Below are 19,697 nucleotides of genomic sequence, written 5' to 3'. Positions count from 1 at the left end.
GTGATCTGCTTCTGTAAAGGATTTTCTTGGCTATAATCTTTACAGGAGCAGACCTCTAGGCTTTTCTTCCTAGGCACTGCTGGGTGAGTTGAAACCACCAACCTTTCAAGAAGTAGATTAACACAAATAGTCTGTGCTACCCAGGCACCTTATTTTAAAACACACGCTAAACCTAAGTGTCCAAATGGGTCTGTTTCTAAAAAGACTTTAGAACACATGGGAAATAGTAAAAATTACATTTGAGTGATCTAAAATTTGTTATATACATAGAATTAAGAAAAGTTGGTATTCTATTACATATCAAAAAACCAAATAAAAGGGGAGAACCAAAATTTCCCACACCATAATTTTTCCTCATATTTCTTAAGGGAAAATAAGTATTACTTTCCACTTACTGCAAGGCAAAAGGGACAAAAAGAAAAGTTTTCCAGATCTCCTCTTCTATTAATAGTAACTAGTTTCCAGGTTAAGCTCTTCAGCTCTCCAATCTTATCATTCAATTTGGGTGATTCTAAACCATATTTTATTTTCAATAAATGTCCTAGAACTTCACACAGCATACCAAAAAAAAAAAAAAAAAAAAGATTGTTTTCCACAGGGAAAAAATTGCTTTCTACCACATGTAAAATGCTTTTGAAAATAAAGTTTTTGGGAAACAGGTTATTCAGAATTTCTGCTGTGCAACCATAAGGCACATGTGCTTCTGTAGATACTTCTGCATACAAAAACAAGATTCTATGTAAGTCAAACCAAATCAAACAGATTCAGATCCAAAGATATGTTACATGATCCATTACTTAGAATGAGAATGGGTCAAAAACAAAGACTACTAAATTTGTAAACACATAGGTTTAATTATAGGTATTTTTTATAAACCATTGGGCATGGGTTTAGAGGTTAATTTAAATTGGTTGTTTTAATTCTGGCTCTAGAATAGTATGTTCCTTCAGAGGACTATGTGTTTTTTCTGTATGAAACCATATAATTTTTATATTTCCATACAGTTTCTGCCACACAGTAGACACTTAATATGTATTTGTTAATGATCATATGCTTAAATCTACTGCCTTCCTACCTTTCCCATCTCACAATTAACAGCCAACACTTCTCTAAAAGGTAATCTCAAGAAATGCTAATTAATCCTCGTGTTCTATTTTCCCAGTTTTAAAATCTAGATAGAAGAGAGGTTAATAATTATCTTTTTTTTTTTTTCTGGTCCTCCAAAACTCTAATCTCTGAAATAACTGCTATATAAAACTGTATTTCTTTTATTTACATTTTTTGCAAGTTTCCATCTTTGTAAATTAAAACTCACAAAATCTCTTCTTAAAAAACAGATCTATAAAATGTTTACCAATGTCTACAACACATAATAACAAAAATAATATCAAATACTACATTATTAAAGGTCAGAGGTGTCTGTTGGACTTGATTAGGATGCCAAAAAGAATACAACTCACTTAATTCTTCAAAATGAATCTAAATTTAGATTTGGATTATCTGATTAAAGCTAAAAAAAAATTTCATTCAGGGAACCAATTTAGCAAAGTCTACAGTTATTATGATCACTACTCTCCCAAACATCAGGTTTCCAAACTGTGCTATTAAAGCCTTAAGAAAACTCAAATATAAGAAATAAGCATTATTGAATCCTCCTGTTCAGCTTCATTTTCCCTCTTAGATTCTTAGCATCAACTTTCCACATTGGAGTTGTTGTTAGTTGTCATAGAGTTGGAGACATACTATAAAAAATTATTTCACAATGATTGAAAATATGAAATAATTTAAATGTAATTTAAATCTCTACATGTGACATTCATGATGTAGTTTCTAACAGCCTCATACATGAGTCACTCCAAGGTTTAAATACTGGCCAGTGAATATTTTTCAACCAAGGAACAGAAATGCTTTATTTTGGAAAACCTAGCAGCCAATTTCTTTTCCTATCTTTCTTTTCAAGTTGATCAAGGGGCAGGTCTTAATTGTTTTTTTCCAAGAGTTTCTTATTTCTACAACATCTTACTCAGTTCTTCAAGTACCCTACCCCACTAAAAACCCTCCCATTTTATCAGCCTAATTCATACTGGGAATTCATACTGGGAATCCTGATTACACAGACATGTAAACTAAAGGCCCCTTCACGACACAACCTTTTTAACTTCCCCAGTCTTCAACTCCTTGTCAACACTATGAAAAATGACTCCATAAAAAAATGAAAAATGACTCCATACAGGTCCCCAAATAACTACATAAGTTGCTCTGAACCTGCTATCCACTCTCCATTCCTAGGACTTCAGCATTTCACCTATGGAGCCCTTCCAGGCGCCACTGTCCAATTTCTGAGAATAACTGTCAGTCCTGGACAATGGGTCTGGTTATCTCCTACTTCTTAGTTCCTATACGAACTATCCTGAAAGTAAACAAGTTTTAATCTCCTTTGCCAAAGGCTGGTTAATCACTATCACATAGTGATGACTTTCATAAACTTATTTCTCAGATAGTCTTCTGTTCCACAAAGTGAAAACTTCAGGTAAACTTTTAAAATACTGACTCCATGGAAATGTATTTTACTTTTTAAATTACAAGCAATATTATATGTAGTACTACAGTTACTCTACATAGAAATTTTAAATTAGCATTTCCAAAGCTGTAAATACAAGATACCTACGTAACATGCTATTTCAATGAATAGCACATGATAAAATACATAGGAAATATACCCAAATATACTATGGCTAAGGAATTCCATGTTTCACATACTTTGGATATGTTATCAGGAGAAGCCAGTCCCTGGAGAAGGGCATTGTGCTTCATAAAGTAGAAGGTCAGCAAAAAAGAGGAAGACCCTCAACAAGATGGCTTGACACAATGCCTCAACAACGGGCTCAAACACAGCAATCAATTGTGAGGATGGCATAGGACTGGGCAATGTTTCATTCTATTGTACATGGGTCACTATAAGTTGGAACTGACTCAAAGGCACACAACAATTAAGGAATCCCAAATCTCAAGTTTTATATCTGGGACTAGGAAGATAAAGCAGCATACTTTCCCTTCCCACACACACACAAAATAAAAATCTTAGACCAATCACAGCAAGGTGAACTGTAAATATAGGTCATCTAAAGCAGCTTATAAAAACAGCAGCCTCTAGAGCGTGTGTAAAGATATAAATCCTGCTATTAAATCATAGCCTCCCCCTCACCAGCTTCTCTAAGTTTAAGATCATTGTATCTCAGTCTATATAATGCAACACAATTCACATTACCTCATTTAAGATTCATGCTAAGAAAGTGACTCTAGCTGAAGAGAGAATGCTACCACAGCCAGAGTGTTTCAAAATCAAAGATTTCTATCTAATTCAGTGCATTCAACCCTTAAACTACAAATCATTACACATGCAATTATTTCCATAGAAATATTAAATGATCATCTCAACAGCGTTCGCAGAAGCAACATTAGGCATAGATGAAGATGGTGGCAGAGTTCCCAGAATTTAAAGAATCTAAAATTAAGCCTACATTAGCTATTTCTGCTTACTTTTTAGAGCAAGATGTCAACAACTTGTTACATTTTATATGTTCACAGATAAATCTGTCTCATGTTGGCATTTATTCCTAAAGGCTATAGAAGGGAAAACAGATCATTTGTTATTTGCTGAATATCCACCTTGACAAACATCCCTCCTTCCCACCTAACTTCAACAGCTATGAGCTTCCTTTCTAAGAAAATGTCTAAATTTACCTTCTTTAGACAGGGATCACAATACAGTATACCGGACAGAGCTGAAGAAAAATGTAGAACAAAATTCTAACGCAAAAATAAAGACCAGACTTGCTGGCCTGACAAGAGGCTGGGGAAACACTGAGAGTATGGCCCGTGGACACCCTTTCAGCTCAGTAATGAATTCACTCCTGAGATGCACCCTTCAGCCAAAGATTGGACAGACCCATAAAACAAAAGGAGACTAAAGGGGCACACCATCCCTGGGGAAAGGACTAGAAGGCAGCAGGGGACAGGAAACCTGGTAATGAGGAACCTAAGGTAGAGAAGGGAGAGTGTTGACATGTGCGGTTGTTAACCAATGTCATAAAACAATATGTGTACTAACTGTTTAAAGAGAAACTAGTTTGCTCTGTAAACCTTCATTTAAAGTGCAAGAAAAAAAAGAAAAGAAAACCCTATGAAGCAATTCTACTCTGTAGTACATGCGGGCACCATGAGTTGGAATCAACTTGGTGGCCAAATAAATAAAAAAATAATTTTTTAAAAAATATATTTTAAACTTCACTAAAACTAATAAGGTAAACCTGCCTTTGAAAAATAAATTTCTACATTGATGCATAAGTAAAAAAAAAAAAATTTACCTTCTTTAACAAAACAGAATAGCCCTTACACTGTATCATTTTTCAAGTTTCTATTTCCTCACCAATATCTATTTTTAGCTATACACGACTATTAATCATTACAACTCTCATACAAAATGCACACCTTAACTAAATGGACTCAACAGCTGATAACAAAAAAAACAGCACCCAGCAGATCGCACTGTATATAACAAAAAAAAACACCTGTTGCCAGTTGAGTCAATTCCAACTCAGAGCAACACTGTATATAGCAGAGTCAATTTGAAAAAAATAAAGATTGATGGCAATCACAAAAGCTGAGAAGATACTATAGGATAAAGAACAGTTGCAATCCTATTTCACTTCCATATCACAGGCCTCTAGATGGTATCTGTCTTTAAGAATGTATTTAATGAAAGTCTGTAGATGATAAAAAATGCAAACATTCAAAAAAGACCCCATTTGAAGTTTACATGTTTTCTCCAGCTCTGTGACTCATTTGAAATAAACAAAACCTTCTATGTTTTATGATGGTAAAGTCATGTACCACTGTGAGAAATATAACCTTAGATTGTGGAGTCCCATGTTTCTAACCTGCTTAACATTCATTTGACAAATATTTGTTGTATGTCTACTACTGTCATTTATTGTACCAAGCACTAGGAATTCAATAGTGAACAAGGCGGGCATAGTCCTTGCCCTTAAGGACCATATGCTATTTTCAATAAAGTTATAAAATATTTTGCTATCAAACGATTGTATAAGGAGTTTGGCATTTCTTATTACTTTTTTTCCCCTTCACCAAGTAGTTGCATTGCCCCCCCCCCCCCATTTGTCACTCTTCTGAAATGAGCAGGACAGCCAAGGGAAAATAAAACATTCTCATCACAAAGGATGAGGGCAATGGAGAATAGAAAACCTCTAGAATGGTCAAGCATAGGTGGAGAGGGTAAAGAATTCCCAGGACAAGAATGGCAAGTTCTGAATGGCCTAACATTGGGGAAATGAGACTGACGATAACCAACTTAAATGCATCATCAGTACATTTAACTTAAAGTGGTAACAACTGGTTTCCTAACCCAGGGATCATAATTATTTCTACAGTTCTTACTGGCAAACCAAATAATTAGACTACAGTATTCACAAGGACTCTTTTCCTGTTTAGAATGTCTTATTTCTAGCCAGTTTATTCTTAGGATCTACTTTATGTCCCAACTCAAACTAGTTATCTACCCAAAGTACATAAACATATGTGGCAAAAAAGCTCCTGGGTAAAGATGAGATTATATTGGTTGTTATACTTCTTTCCAAAGGTATTGACTTTATGCAAATTCAAAGATAACTATAAGAAGCTTCTGGCTCTGGAAAGGGATGAGATCAGAGTCTACTTGGCAGTTAAAGTGCTACAGGGAGGAACAAGAAAAGAGAAAGAACTCAAATATACCTCCTCTGCATATTTAGAAATTTTCTCTGATATGTGGGTTATCAGAAAACAACAGCAGCAACACAAAACATAAATAACTCCTAAAAGGAAAAATGGAGACCTGGAGTTTTGGATCTACCAACTACTGAAAACTTATAAAATAATGTTATTATTAGACAAGATTTATTTAATTTCATTAACAATCAATTTCAATAACCAAAGCTCATGGTTTTTCTCCTATCATTCCAAATTAAGTCTCAGTATGCACCTAACAATCATTATGCTTTAGTATCTTTTGTATTTGACTCCCATTTCTCTAAAAATATTGAATATGATCTACTTATCCCACAGATTAATGGGACATAATTAGTATAGAATAAATTTTCAATACTAATTTTTCTAGAAAAACCATGATCTCTTCTCCCCACCCCTCCCTATCTTTCCACTTTTTTGGTTTAGCCTATGTTTTCTATTTCCTGATGTGTGTATGTGTGTGTGTGTGTGTGTGCTCGCGCACGCGATACATATGCAGTATATATATATATATATTGCAAACAAGAAATCAAACAATGTATTGCACTGGGCAAATCTGCTGCAAAAGACCTCTTTAACTTGTTGAAAGGCAAAAATGTCACCTTAAGGACTAAGGTGTGCCTGCCCCAAGCCATGGTATTTTCCTTCACCTCATATGCATTCGAAAGCTGGATAATGAATAAGGAAGACTGAAGGAGAACTGATGCAAGTGAAGAATACTGAATATACCATGGACTACCAGAAGAAGAAACAAATCTGTCTTGGAAGCCAGAATTCTCCTTAGAAGCAAGGATAGCAAGACTTCATCTCACATACTTTGGACGCGTTATCAGGAGGAACCAGTCCCTGGAGAAGGACATCATGCTTGGTAAAGCAGAGAGTCAGCAAAGAAGAAGAAAATCCTCAGCGAGATGGACTGATAGAAAGGCTGCAACAATGGGCTCAAACATGGCAACGAATGCATGGATGGCACAGAACCAGGCATTTGCTTTGTTCTGCTATACACAGAGTAGCTAAAAGTCTAAATCGACTCAACGGCACCTAACAAGAACAACAGAGAGAGTGTGTGTGTGTGTGTGTGTGTGTGTGTGTGTGTGTGTTGTTTCTCATCTCTTTCAATGCCTATCAAAGTCCTATCCATACTTCATGGGTTAAGTCACCTTTTACCTCTTCTTCAGTACATTTACTCTTGTAGAAATCAACAAACTGAATCTAAAATTTATATGGAAAGGAAAAGGATCAAGAATAGCCAAAACAAAACAACAACAACAACAAAAAAACACAAACTTGCATGTGCACACTACCTGATTTCAAAACTTACTATACAGCTACAGTAATCCAGGAAGCTTGGTATTGATGAAAGGATAGACTCACAGTTCAATGGAACAGAAATGACAATCTAGAAATAGTCCCACCATACATACATGGTTAACAGATTTCCAACAACTGTGGACTCTTCAACAAATGGTGCTGGAGCAACTGAACATCAATATGCAATAAATAAGTAAGCCTCAATCCGTATCTTGCACGGTAGACAAAATAAACGTACGATGGATTGTGAATTTAAATGTAAAAGCAAAGCTATAAAAGTTCTAGAGAAAATCTTTGTGTCCCTGGATTAGGCAAAGATTTCTCATACATAATAAAATACATGATCAACAAAAAAAATTGATAAAGTGGGTTTCATGAAAACTAAAAACTTCTGCTCTTTGAAAGACAAATGAAAAGTATTTCATCTCAGGAATTGAGATGAAATACTTGCAAAATACATATCTGAAAAAGCACTCCAAAATATATAAAGAATTCTCAAGACAAAACAGTAACAAAAACCATATAATAAGAAAACGCCGGCAAAGATTTGAACAGACACTTTACCAAAGAAGAGAAACAGGTAACAAATAAACACATGAAAAGATGCTCAGCATCAGTCCTTAGAAAAATGCAACTTAAAACCCCCAGGTATCACTACACACTTATTAGAATGATTTAAATGTTTTAATAAAACTGACAATTCCTAGGTGCTGACAAGGATGTGGAGCATACACACACACACACACAGAGATAATTCTCATTATTCATGGCAGTTGTGTTCTATAAATCTCTATGAGCGATGAACTAGCAAATACTGAGCTGTTGCTTCTAAGGAAAACACAGGATTTGGTTCCTGCGAGCCTTTGGTCACAAAACTTTTGTTAACCGATCAATACGTAACCTTGTGTTTTCTGTTTAAAGGTACTGTATTTACTATATATTGTTGATTCATTAATACTGAACTCATAACAATGGCACTGTAACTCATGCTAGACCAAAGCTAATCTAACACATGTATTTTCTCGACATATCACTGCCATCTTACACTTAGGAACACCAGACAGCATTTCAACACTATGCTTGGGGCCATTTTAAACAATAAAATCAACAATACAAAGTATGAAAATGTGGCACAAAATAAACGGATACCTGTTCACAGTTAATAATTAAAATAAGAAGGCAGAGCGTTACCTTCTTCAACCTCAGCTGGGGACCTCAGTCTGTAACATGACACATAAAGTGGCTGAATTTTTGCAACTCTGTGAAAGTCCTCTAATGATTTCGCCAGTTGATCTTGGAGTTACAAATAAATTTTAGCAAGTAGGCGTATTCGCACATACAGAATCCATGAATAATAAGGATCGACTATATGTACGTGGGTATTGCTAACTTGTGCTAGAAAAGCAAAATGGTACAGCCACTTTGGAAAATAATTTGGCAGCTTCTCATAAAGTTAAATGTACACTTACCCAAGTGTATTTACCCAAGTTAAATGAAAACATGCATTCATACAAAAACCTGTATACAAATATTTAAAAACCCAAAACCCACTGCCGTGGAACTGATTCCAATTCATGGCGACCCCACGGGGTTTCCAAGGCTATAGATCTTTATGGAAGCAGGCTGCCACATCTTTCTTCTGCAGAGCCATGGGCCATTTTGAACCACCAACCTTTTGGTTAACAGGTGAGCACATTAACCACTGCACCACCAGGCTCCTGTACACACATGTTTAGAAGAACTTTATTCATAATCAACCGGAGATGGAGACAAAGCACATGTCCTTTAACTGGTGAATGAGTAAACAAACTGTGGTACAGCCACAATGAAATAAATACTCATCAGCAATAAAAAGGATCAAACTTTAAAGCACAATTAAAAAAAAATTTTACACACAGAAAGAAAAAAAAAACGATCAAACTACAATAACATGGATGAATCACAAATTCGTTATGGTGAACGAAAGATGCCAAACTCAAAAGGCTATATACTATAATGAATCCATTTATATTGACATTCTAGAATAATCAAAATTATGGGAACTGATCATATGCTACCTCTTGAAATGGTTGAAAATCGACTAATTCTTTTTGGTATAATGACTCTTTGTATTCCTTCCATCTTTTTTTGATGATTCCTGCGACGTTTAATATTTTCCCCATAGAATCCTTCACTACTGCAACTTGAGGCCTGAATTTTTTGTTCAGTTCTTTCAGCTTGGGAAACGCCAAGCGTGTTCCTCCCTTTTGGTTTTCCATCTCGAGCTCTTTGCACATGTCATTATAATACCTTATTTTGTCTTCTCAAGCCGCCCTTTGAAATCTTCTGTTCAGTTCTTTTACTTCATCAATTCTTCCTTTTGCTTTAGCTGCTCGACGCTCAAAAGCAAGTTTCAGAGTCTCCTCTGACATCCATCTTGGTCTTTTCTTTCTTTCCTGTCTTTTCAGTGACTTTTTGCTTTCTTCATGTATGATGTCCTTGATATCATTCCACAACATATGATCAGGAACCGATGGTACTGAAGAAAAAAGTCCAAACTGCTCTGAAGGCACTGGCAAAAAACAAGGCGCCAGGAACTGACAGAATACTCATTGAGATGTTTCAAGAAATGGATGCAGCACTGGAGGTTTTCACTCATCTATGCCAAGAAATATGGAAGACAGCTCCCTGGCCAACTGACTGGAAAAGATCCTATTTATACTTATTCCCAAGAAAGGTGATCCAACCGAATGTGGAAATTATAGAACAATATCATTAATATCACATGCAAGCAAAATTTTGCTGAAGATCATTCAAAAACGGCTGCAGCAGTATATCAACAGGGAACTGCCAGAAACTCAGGGACATCATTGTTGATATCAGATGGATCCTGGCTGAAAGCAGAGAATACCAGAAGGATGTTTACCTTTGTTTTATTGACTATACAAAGGCATTCATCTGTGTGGATCATAACAAGATTATGGATAACATTGCGAAGAATGGGAATTCCAGAACACTTAATTGTCCTCATGAGGAACCTTTACATAGATCAAGAGGCCGTTGTTCAGACAGAACAAGGGGATACTGATTGGTTTAAAGTCAGGAAAGGTGTGCGTCAGGGCTGTATCCTTTCACCATACCTATTCAAACTGTATGCTGAGCAAATAACCAAGAAGCTGGACTATATGAAGAAGAACAGGGCATGAGGATTGGAGGAAGACTCATTAACAACCTGCATTATGCAGATGACACAACCTTGCCTGCTGAAAGTGAAGAGGACTTGAAACACTTACTAATGAAGATCAAAGACCACAGCCTTCAGTATGGATTACACCTCAACATAAAGAAAACGAAAATCCTCACAACTGGACCAATGAGCAACATCATGATAAACAGAGAAAAGATTGAAGTTGTCAAGGATTTCATTTTACTTGGATCCACAATCAATAGCCATGGAAGCAGCAGTCAAGAAATCAAAAGATGCATTGCTTTGGACAAATCTGCTGCAAAGGACCTCTTCAAAGCGTTGAAGCGCCTGACCCAAACCGTGGTATTTTCAACTGCATCATATGCATGTGAAAGCTGGACGATGAATAAGAAAGACCGAAAAAGAACTGACGCCTTTGAATTGTGGTGTTGGTGAAGAATATTGAATATACCATGGACTGCCAAAAGAACGAACAAATCTGTCTTGGAAGAAGTACAGCCAGAATGCTCCTTAGAAGCAAGGATGGTGAGACTGCGTCTTACATATTTTGGACATATTGTCAGGAAGGATCAGTCCCTGGAGAAAGACATCATTCTTGCCAGAGTACAGGGTCAGCGGAAAAGAGGAAGACCCTCGACAAGGTGGACTGACACAGTGGCTGCAACAATGAGCTCAAGCATAACCACGATTTTAAGGATGGCTCAGGACCGGGCAGTGTTTCGTTCTGTTGTGCATGAGATCGCTATGAGTTGGCACCAACTCGACAGCGCCTAACAATGACAACGACAACATGGGAACTGAAAACTAGTGAGTGCCAAAAGCTAGGGGTAGAAGGAGGGGTTGGCTATAAAGCAAATGAGGAAAATTTCTGTGGTGATATAAGTACAATAGACATACTGATTAATCTGTAATTACTCATAATATTATCAACAGAAATACACTCAGGAAATAAATTTAAGACTTTTTGCCTCCAGGTAAAACAGAACAACTTGGGGGAAAATTGCTTTACCATTCAAAAAACCTCTTTTTGAGAGGGGGAAAACAAAAAGAATGTATTATTTCCCCATCCCTATCTTCAACTCAAGGCATTTACACACATTAACCTAAAAACAGTATTACTTGATTTTAGCAAGTAAAAGCACACAAATTAAATTCATAACAGTTTGCAAACTCTTAGTTAATGCCAAAGAATCACAATAAGTCAACCTTATTAAAAAAATACTGACCAATAATTGCCAAAAGAGCTTATATGTGACCCAAAACCAAAAACCAAACCCACTGCTACTGAGTCAATTCCGACTCACAGAGATGCTAGAGGACAGAAAAGAACTGCCCCACAGGATTTTCAAAGAGTGGCTATTGGATTCAAACTGCAGACCTTTTGGTTAGCAGCCAAACCCTTAACCACTGCACCACCAGGGCTCCGTGTGACTCAGGCTTTTTAAAAAGTAACCAAATGAATATCTGTATCTCCCCCTCCCTCTACTCCACCTCCTTGCTTTCTCTTTCTCTCTCTCTCTCACTCGCACACATAGCAAGAGGATTAAAAGGTAACTTGTCTACCTCTAAAAATTAGCCACTGAAAAGTCTATGGAGCACACTTCTACTACTCATGGGGTCGCCATGAGTTGCGGCAACTGGTTACTAGGTGTCTCAGGTTTTCTTTTTTGTTTTTTAACTTTGCAATATATACTTGTATCTCACATACTTTTAGCAGTTTCTATACAAAAACTATAGGCAACTTCAAAACAATTCCAAAATGCCCAGATAACCTTAGTATATATAAATGCACAAGGCCTGTCCTGTTACTAAAACTTATGTTTGATGTATATAAATTTATCAATTAAAAAAAAAATCATTAGTTTAAAAAAAAGGTGATAATGTTCAAAATGTTGATCCCCCATGAATAGACTTATTTGAATTTCTGTTTCTAGTACACTGTTTAATTAAAATGATTTACTTTTGTTTGCAGTAAGGCAATTTTTATGATTTCTAAAACAACATACGTAGTCATGCGTTGCTTAACGTCCCCAATACATTCTGTGAAACAGGATGTTATGTGATTTGGATGTTGTGCAAACAACGTATTATATACAGGCAGTTCCCAGGTTATGAAGGTCCAACTTACGCACAACCCATTACAAACCAAGCCCCTGTAAAGCCTATTATATTAAAAACTCAAGGTACATACCAATGATTCGTAACCACAAACAGGCACTACTTTGGGACACACATCAAAAAATTATTATTTAAAAAAACAAACCCACTGCCATTGAGTCGATTCCGACTCATAGCAACCCTACAGGACACAGTAGACTGCCCCATAGGGTTTCTAAGGAGCAGCTGGTAGTAGATTTGAACTGCCGACCTTTTGGTTAGCAGGCATACCTCTTGACCAATGCACTACCAGGGCTCCACCATCATCATTATTATTATTATTGTGTTAAAGATGTTCTAGCGTATCTGGAAGTGTTTCTTTAATTTTTTTAATGCAGAGAAAGGTACGCTATAAACTATATACAAACATTTGACTAACTGACGTTAGATACGAATCGTACCTAACCGTTCCAACTTAAGTACAAACTCAACTTAAAAACAGACTTAGGAAGAGATCTCATTTGCAGCCCAGGGATTGCCTGTGTAACCTTATGAGACCACGGACATATATGCACTCAGACATTGCCCGAACAGACATTACATGGCATACGACTGTATTCTATTTGTGCTTCTAAATATAAAAAATATTCTTATCTTCAAGATCATTTTAAGTAACTTATATAATAAAGTTTGTGGCTTATAACTCTATTCACTCAACAAACACTTCTTACGTATCAAGTACTATGCTCAATATTGGGAATTCAAAAATAAGAAACAGTTCCTCCCTAGAGATAGTCTACTTCTGGGGAAAGATACAATTAGATTATTATAAAACACGAGTGGGTGCAATGACAGTTTATGCATAGCATACTTTCACAACTCAGACATCTAAGGGAATAAAGTAAAGATGAAACGAGACTTTCAGGAGGAACACTGAGCTCAGTCTCAAAGACTGAACAATAATCAAGAGAAAGTCGGCTGTAGGCAGGACGGGGATAGGCAATCAAAGCAAAAATAAAAGCATGAGCAGACACCTAGATAAGAAACAGTATAAGGAGAAAATCAGGTGCAATACTACAAGCAGTTCAGGGTTACTGAAAAGTGTCTCCTGAGGCATGGAGTGACAAGAGATGATGCTGTCTAGGTAGACAGAGGAAAGATCACAGGAAGCTTCAAAAATATGCTTTCCTGACTCTTTCCTATATATCATTTTTCTAATATGAAGAACTGCCAGCTATAAGAGAGACTAATAAACATGATATTATCAATTCTAGTTACCTCCTTCCTTCATTTCCCTTTACTTTCTTGTCAGAAAGTAAAACTGCTCAATGGCCTTTCTTCTAACCACGAAGTAGGTCCCTATCACCTACTGATTCAGGTGTTATATTCTTGAAAGAAATTACAAATGCTTTAAAAGCCCTGTGCTTACATGAAACATAAAAATACTCTTGTCACTCCCCTCCATGAAAGCAAACTACAGCACAGCATCTGACTATCATCACATTTAAATCTGCCCTCTTAGACCAAAGAAGGTCCTTCAGGCAGGACCTGAGAGGCAGAAGCATAAAGAAAAGGTGCATAGGTATGATTACCTAAAAATTCAAATCTCCTATATATTAAACAAAGCATTAAATTGAAAAACAAATGAAGTGGGGAAAGTATTTATAACATATGTGATAGAAGTTAACAGTTTAAATACATTAAATTTACACAGTTTTTTAAATGACCAAGGGAAAAAAAAAAACCAAGCCCGTTGCCTTCGAGTTGGTTCCAACTCATAGCGACCCTACAGGACACAGGGCTTTTAAAGCATTTGTAATTTCTTTCAAGAATATAACATCTGAATCAGTAAGTTACCTTTTAATCCTCTTGCTATGTGTGCGAGTGAGAGAGAGAGAGAGAAAGAGAAAGCAAGGAGGTGGAGTAGAGGGAGGGGGAGATACAAATATAGAAGAGCCCACTATAATAATGAGCAATTCATAAAGAAGAAACACAAATGTCTAATGCACATCAAAAATGCACCTCACTCTAAATTAAAGAAACTAAACATCATGCTCTGTCTATAAAATCAATAAAAACGTTTTAAAGAATAATAACATTGCTGAGGTTACAGGGAAAGCAATACTCTAATTGCTCGTGGGGACATAACGATAGGAAAATTGGGGGAAAAAAAATTCAAACTCACTGACTCTAAATGCCACTTCCAAGAATTTGTCTTGAGACTAAGAATGAAAACATAATTTATCCTCCAACAATAAGGAGTTGGTTAAATAATATGCAATATCATCAATGACAATAAAATAAGCCACCTCTTTTTAAGAAGATTTAATCAACTATTGATCTAAGCCTTCCAGCAAATCCGCTCCCAGATGTAACCAATATTTATTTCACTACAAAAAACCAATGCCTCAATTTTAAGCAGCTGAGATTGGTATGTTTACTGAATGGGATGGGTTTTAGGCTAGTAAATAGGGTTAACATAGAATAATAAACCAAAAAAAAAACAAACAAACCCACTGCCGTCAAGTCGATTCCGACTCACACTAACCCTATACGACAGAGTAGAACTGCCCCATAGAGTTTCCAAGGAGTGCCTGGCAGACTCGAACTGCTGACCTCTTGGTTAGCAGCCATAGCACTTAACCACTATGTCACCAGGGTTTCCACATAGAATAATATGACCCATTAAATCCAAAGAGATAACACAGCCTTTCATTGCTTTTGTGGGGAGAGATAATGTCCCACAAACTGACTTGGCTGAGTACACAAGAACACTCACATATAACTCGTTCAGTAAACTCAATTTCCACATTAGCAAACTGTTCAGATATAAGGCAGATATTTTCACTAGAGCAAAAAAACAAAAAGTTTGTTTATGTAGCTTCTCATGGAAGCAGCAGTCAAAAAATCAAATGACACACTGCACTGGGCAAATCTGCTGCAAAAGACCTCTTGAAAGTGTTAAAAAGCAAAGATGTCACCTTGAGGACTAAGGTGCGCCTGACCCAAGCCACGGTGTTTTCAATTACCTCATATGCATACAAAAGCTGGACAATGCATAAGGATGATCAAAGAGGAATTGGCACCTTTGAACTATGATGTTGCAAAGAATATTAAATATACCATGGACTGCCAAAAGAACAAATAAATCTGTCTTGGAAGAAACACACCCAGAATGCTCCTTAGAAGCAAGAATGGCGAGACTACGTCTCACATACTTTGGACATGTTATTAGGAGGTATAAGTCCCTGGAGAAGGACATTATCCTCGGTAAAACAGAGCGTCAGCGAAAAAGAGGAAGACCCTCAAAAAGATGGACTGACACAGTGGCTGCAACAATGGACTCAAGCATAACAACGACTGTGAGGATGGCGCAGGACCCAGCAGTGTTTTGTTTGGTTGTACAAAGGGTTACCATGAGTTAGAACTGACTCAACGGCACTTAACAACAACAACAGCAGTTTAAGAATTGACTATTGGCCACCACAAGGCCTGCTTATGAAAAAGGGATAAAGAATCCATTAAGGGGATAATTAAGTATTTTTAGATCAAATGGAAATAGATCAAAGCAAATAACTTCTGATTACACCCACTTCTCACTTACTGACATGGTTAGATTCCAAAGCCCAGGTAGTTAGGTGGAAATTGGCATTATGTGAAAATGGAGGATAACCACCTCAGATCACGAAATGGAGGATGACTCCATCATTACATAACTGCCATATTACATCATCACACAACCAACAAACCACTGAGACTCACGGTCCAGGCAAGTTGACACATAACCTTAACCATCACAGCCAGCGTTACTTTTGCCTTGCACCTTTTTGCTCAGTACTGCCAGATGGGTACTGTTAACGCACAAAATAGTCAGATGGTAGATTTTTTACTATTGTCATAAATGCAAAATGTCAGGTAACAAGATAGTCAATTTAGGTATATTTATAGACAAAAGACATCATTTCCAAATGCTAACATACAAATTTTTAAACATAGGGTGTGCTTTCAGAACAGGCATCGTTACCTCAGAGTCTCCATATTTAAATGGTAATGTTAATTTGCCTGTCTACAGGCAGTTCCCGGTTACGAACATCCAATTTACGTACAGTCTATAGTTATTAGCCAACCCCTGTAAAGGCTATTATATTAAAAATTCAAAGTATATACAATAGTTTGTAATAGCAAATGGGCACTACTTTGCAACACATATTGAAACATAATTATTATCGTATTATTATGTTAAAAGTATTTTAGTGTATCTGAAAGTGTTTCTTTAATTTTTTTTTTATGCATAGAAAGGTACACCGTATACTATATACTAAGACGAACATTTGACTAACTGACGTTAGGTACAAACAGTACGTTTAACTGTTCTGACTTACATACAAATTTGGCTTAAAGACAGACTTAGGAATGGGGGCTGTCCCATACTAAATTCTAAAATAAATCCTTCCCTTATTTCCAATTTTGAAAATTAAATATGTAGGTAGAAATCTAGATTCAGATCATATAAAATTATAATTTCATACCTCAGAAGGAATGCAGCAAAATCCCTAGGTTATGCCCTGTGGAGCTAATTTAAAATTCCCATTCAGTGATACCTAGCTATAGCTCTGGGAACATTTTATTTATGAGGTTATCCCAGCAAATTCCTATTTAAAAATTTCAGAATTAATATTTAATGAAATAGATTATATTTTAATTTACATATAAATAGGTACATCAAATAAGCAAGAAGAAGAACTATTTAGTAATCCAGGTCCATAAAAATAAAGCAGACAAATGAATTACCTGAGAGGGAAAAAAAGTCTACTGGTAAAATTCAGTTTCCTCATGATTCTCTTTGAGGAGGGGAAATTAAAGTTTAATAAATATACTGAGAAATCAACTACAGTTATCACTGTACTAAGAAATTTTCATAAAAGAACATTAAAAACATGTATTTACCTTTCTTTCCATAACCTCTCAGAGGGACTTAATAAAGTTTTTCATGTTCTCAGGAGACAATTTCAAAGTGAATAAATGAAAGAGGACGCTCAACTATAAAATAAGAAAATGTACCAGCTATTGTAAAATGGTTGACAAAATGTGTACTAAAGCAACTAAAAGGCTATACATTTTATACAATCTTAAGAAAATTAAGTTTAAACAACTTTTATTATTATTTTATTATCCTTGCTATAAAGACAAGAACTAGCCTACAATGAAACTAGTAACTCTTTCACCTCGATAGCAGCCTATTTCTTTTAATAACGACCTTAAAATTCTATTTATTTAAATAAACGCATGGGATTTAAAGAATAATAAGTTTTTCAAAGCTCTATAAAATGTAAATACCATAGAAACTGGTTAACCCAGAATTCTATCATTTCCCTAATTCCCAACATTTGTGCAAATCTATACTTGTACAGATGTATGCATGTGAAAGCTGGACAATGAATAAGGAAGACCAAAGAAGAAATGATGCCTTTGAATTGTGCTACTGGAGAATATTGAATGTATCATGGGCCACCAAAAGAATGAACAAATCTGTCTTGGACGAAGTACAACCAGTGTGCTCCTTAGAACAAGGATGGTGAGATTGTGTCTTACATACTTTGGACGTGTTGTCAGGAGGGATCAGTCCCTGGAGAAGGACATCATGCTTGGTAAAGCACAGTGTTAGGGGAAAAGAGGGAGACCCTCAATGAGACAGACTGACACAGTGGCTGCAACAATGGGCTCAAGCATAACAACTGTAAGGACGGCGCAGGACTGGGCAGTGTTTTGTTGTGTGGTACACAGGGTCACTATAAGTTGGAACTGACTCGACGGCACCTAACGGCAACATATTTGTACAATAAATAGTTTCCCCCAAAATTTTAAATTATGTTCAGCATAGATTGAATGTTTATCTTTTGTAGTCTAATCTGAAAGTCGGTAATCTATATTTAGCAAAAAGCAACTCTAAAAATTAGAACAGGTCATTTTCCAACTATAGAAATGTACTTACACAATTTTTAAAAATGACTTTATTGTTAGGTGCCTTCAAGTTGGTTCCGACTCATAGTGACCCTGCGTACAACAGAATGAAACAATGCCCAGTCCTGCACCATCCTCATGATTTTTGTTATGCTTGGGCCCACTGTTGCAGCCACTGTGTCAATCCATCTCTTTGAGGGTCTTCCTCTTTTTTGCTGACCCTCTGCTTTACCACGCATGATGTCCTTCTCCAGCAACTGGTTCCTCCTAATAACATGTCCAAAGTATGTGAGACGAAGTCTTGCCATCCTTGCTTTTAAGGAGCATTCTGGCTGCACTTCTTCCAAGACAGATTTGTTCCTTCTTCTAGCAGTCCATTATATATTCAATATTCTTTCCTGACATCATAATTCAAAGGCATCAGTTCTTCTTCGGTCTTCTTTATTCACTGCCCAGCTTTCCCGTGCATATGAGGTAACTGAAAACACCATGGCTTGGGTCAGGCACATCTTAGTCCTTAAAGTGACATCCTTGCTTTTTAACACAGTAAGGCAAACTGACAGATGTGTGAGGAAAAATGACATTGTAGAACACTTAAATATGTGGGAAAACACTAACATACATTGCTAACTAAAAACAAAACCTGATTACATATAGCATAATCCTATCTTTGTTTTAAGAAAAAGCATACAGTATGACCCCATCTTTATAAAAAGCATAAAAACAATGTGTGTATACAAAATGTATACCAATGTATATGAAAAAAGGTCTAAAGAATGCAATTATAATTTTCATTCTTCTTGCTTATGTATATTAACTCTTTCTATACTGACAATATATTGTTCTTGTATGAACACAGTACTTTCTTAATTAAAAAAATAAAAAGGCATTTGACATGTACTTGAAGATATCTGTAAAATTCTCAAGTTTTTACAAATAATCTTTGTCAAGATTCTGATAAATAGCCTAGCATTCTACCAACATTGAGAGAGCTACATATTACCTAAAGACATCTTCAAAACATCAAGATAAATAACTATATTGTACTGTAAAACAACAAAGACCAATAAAATGAGAAGTAAAACTTTGCCAAACAAGTTTATTTGTTTAAAATTATTACAGATTCACAAAATTAATGAGAATATGGAAAAATACTGCTATTCATTTAAACAGCCATAGTTTTTTAATCAAAGCCAGAATATTTAAGCATTTTTATGAAATGATTTTAATTGCAATAAGCCTAAAACCATAGAAGTACACTATGGTATATAATTACTCTGAAGTTTATTTGTGTGTTGTACCCATATTTTTCTAAAGTTTTTTTCTCATAAAAATATGG

At 36.0% G+C, this 19,697-nt stretch overlaps 1 protein-coding gene across 6 annotated transcripts in view; it reads right to left on the bottom strand.

The window, feature by feature from the left end:
• The window catches only part of CNOT6L (CCR4-NOT transcription complex subunit 6 like), a 132,670-nt gene that overhangs the window by 73,564 nt on the left and 39,409 nt on the right, over positions 1 to 19,697 (bottom strand). Inside the window, exon 1 of one of the 6 annotated variants that reach the window (XM_049885940.1) lies at positions 17,345 to 19,000. The exons of 4 other annotated variants lie outside the window; for them this stretch is intronic. The gene's annotated coding sequence lies outside the window, so the exon portion shown is untranslated. Of the gene's footprint in view, positions 1 to 395; positions 787 to 17,344; positions 19,001 to 19,697 lie in introns of those variants that run through there. One more of the 6 variants, XM_049885941.1, reaches the window with a different exon arrangement.

The sequence above is a fragment of the Elephas maximus genome, chromosome 5 (genome assembly GCF_024166365.1).
Source record: "Elephas maximus indicus isolate mEleMax1 chromosome 5, mEleMax1 primary haplotype, whole genome shotgun sequence".
NCBI classification, from domain to species: domain Eukaryota; kingdom Metazoa; phylum Chordata; class Mammalia; order Proboscidea; family Elephantidae; genus Elephas; species Elephas maximus.
The sequence above is the reverse complement of the archived record's forward strand: the minus strand, read 5'-3'. Positions and strand labels throughout refer to the sequence as shown.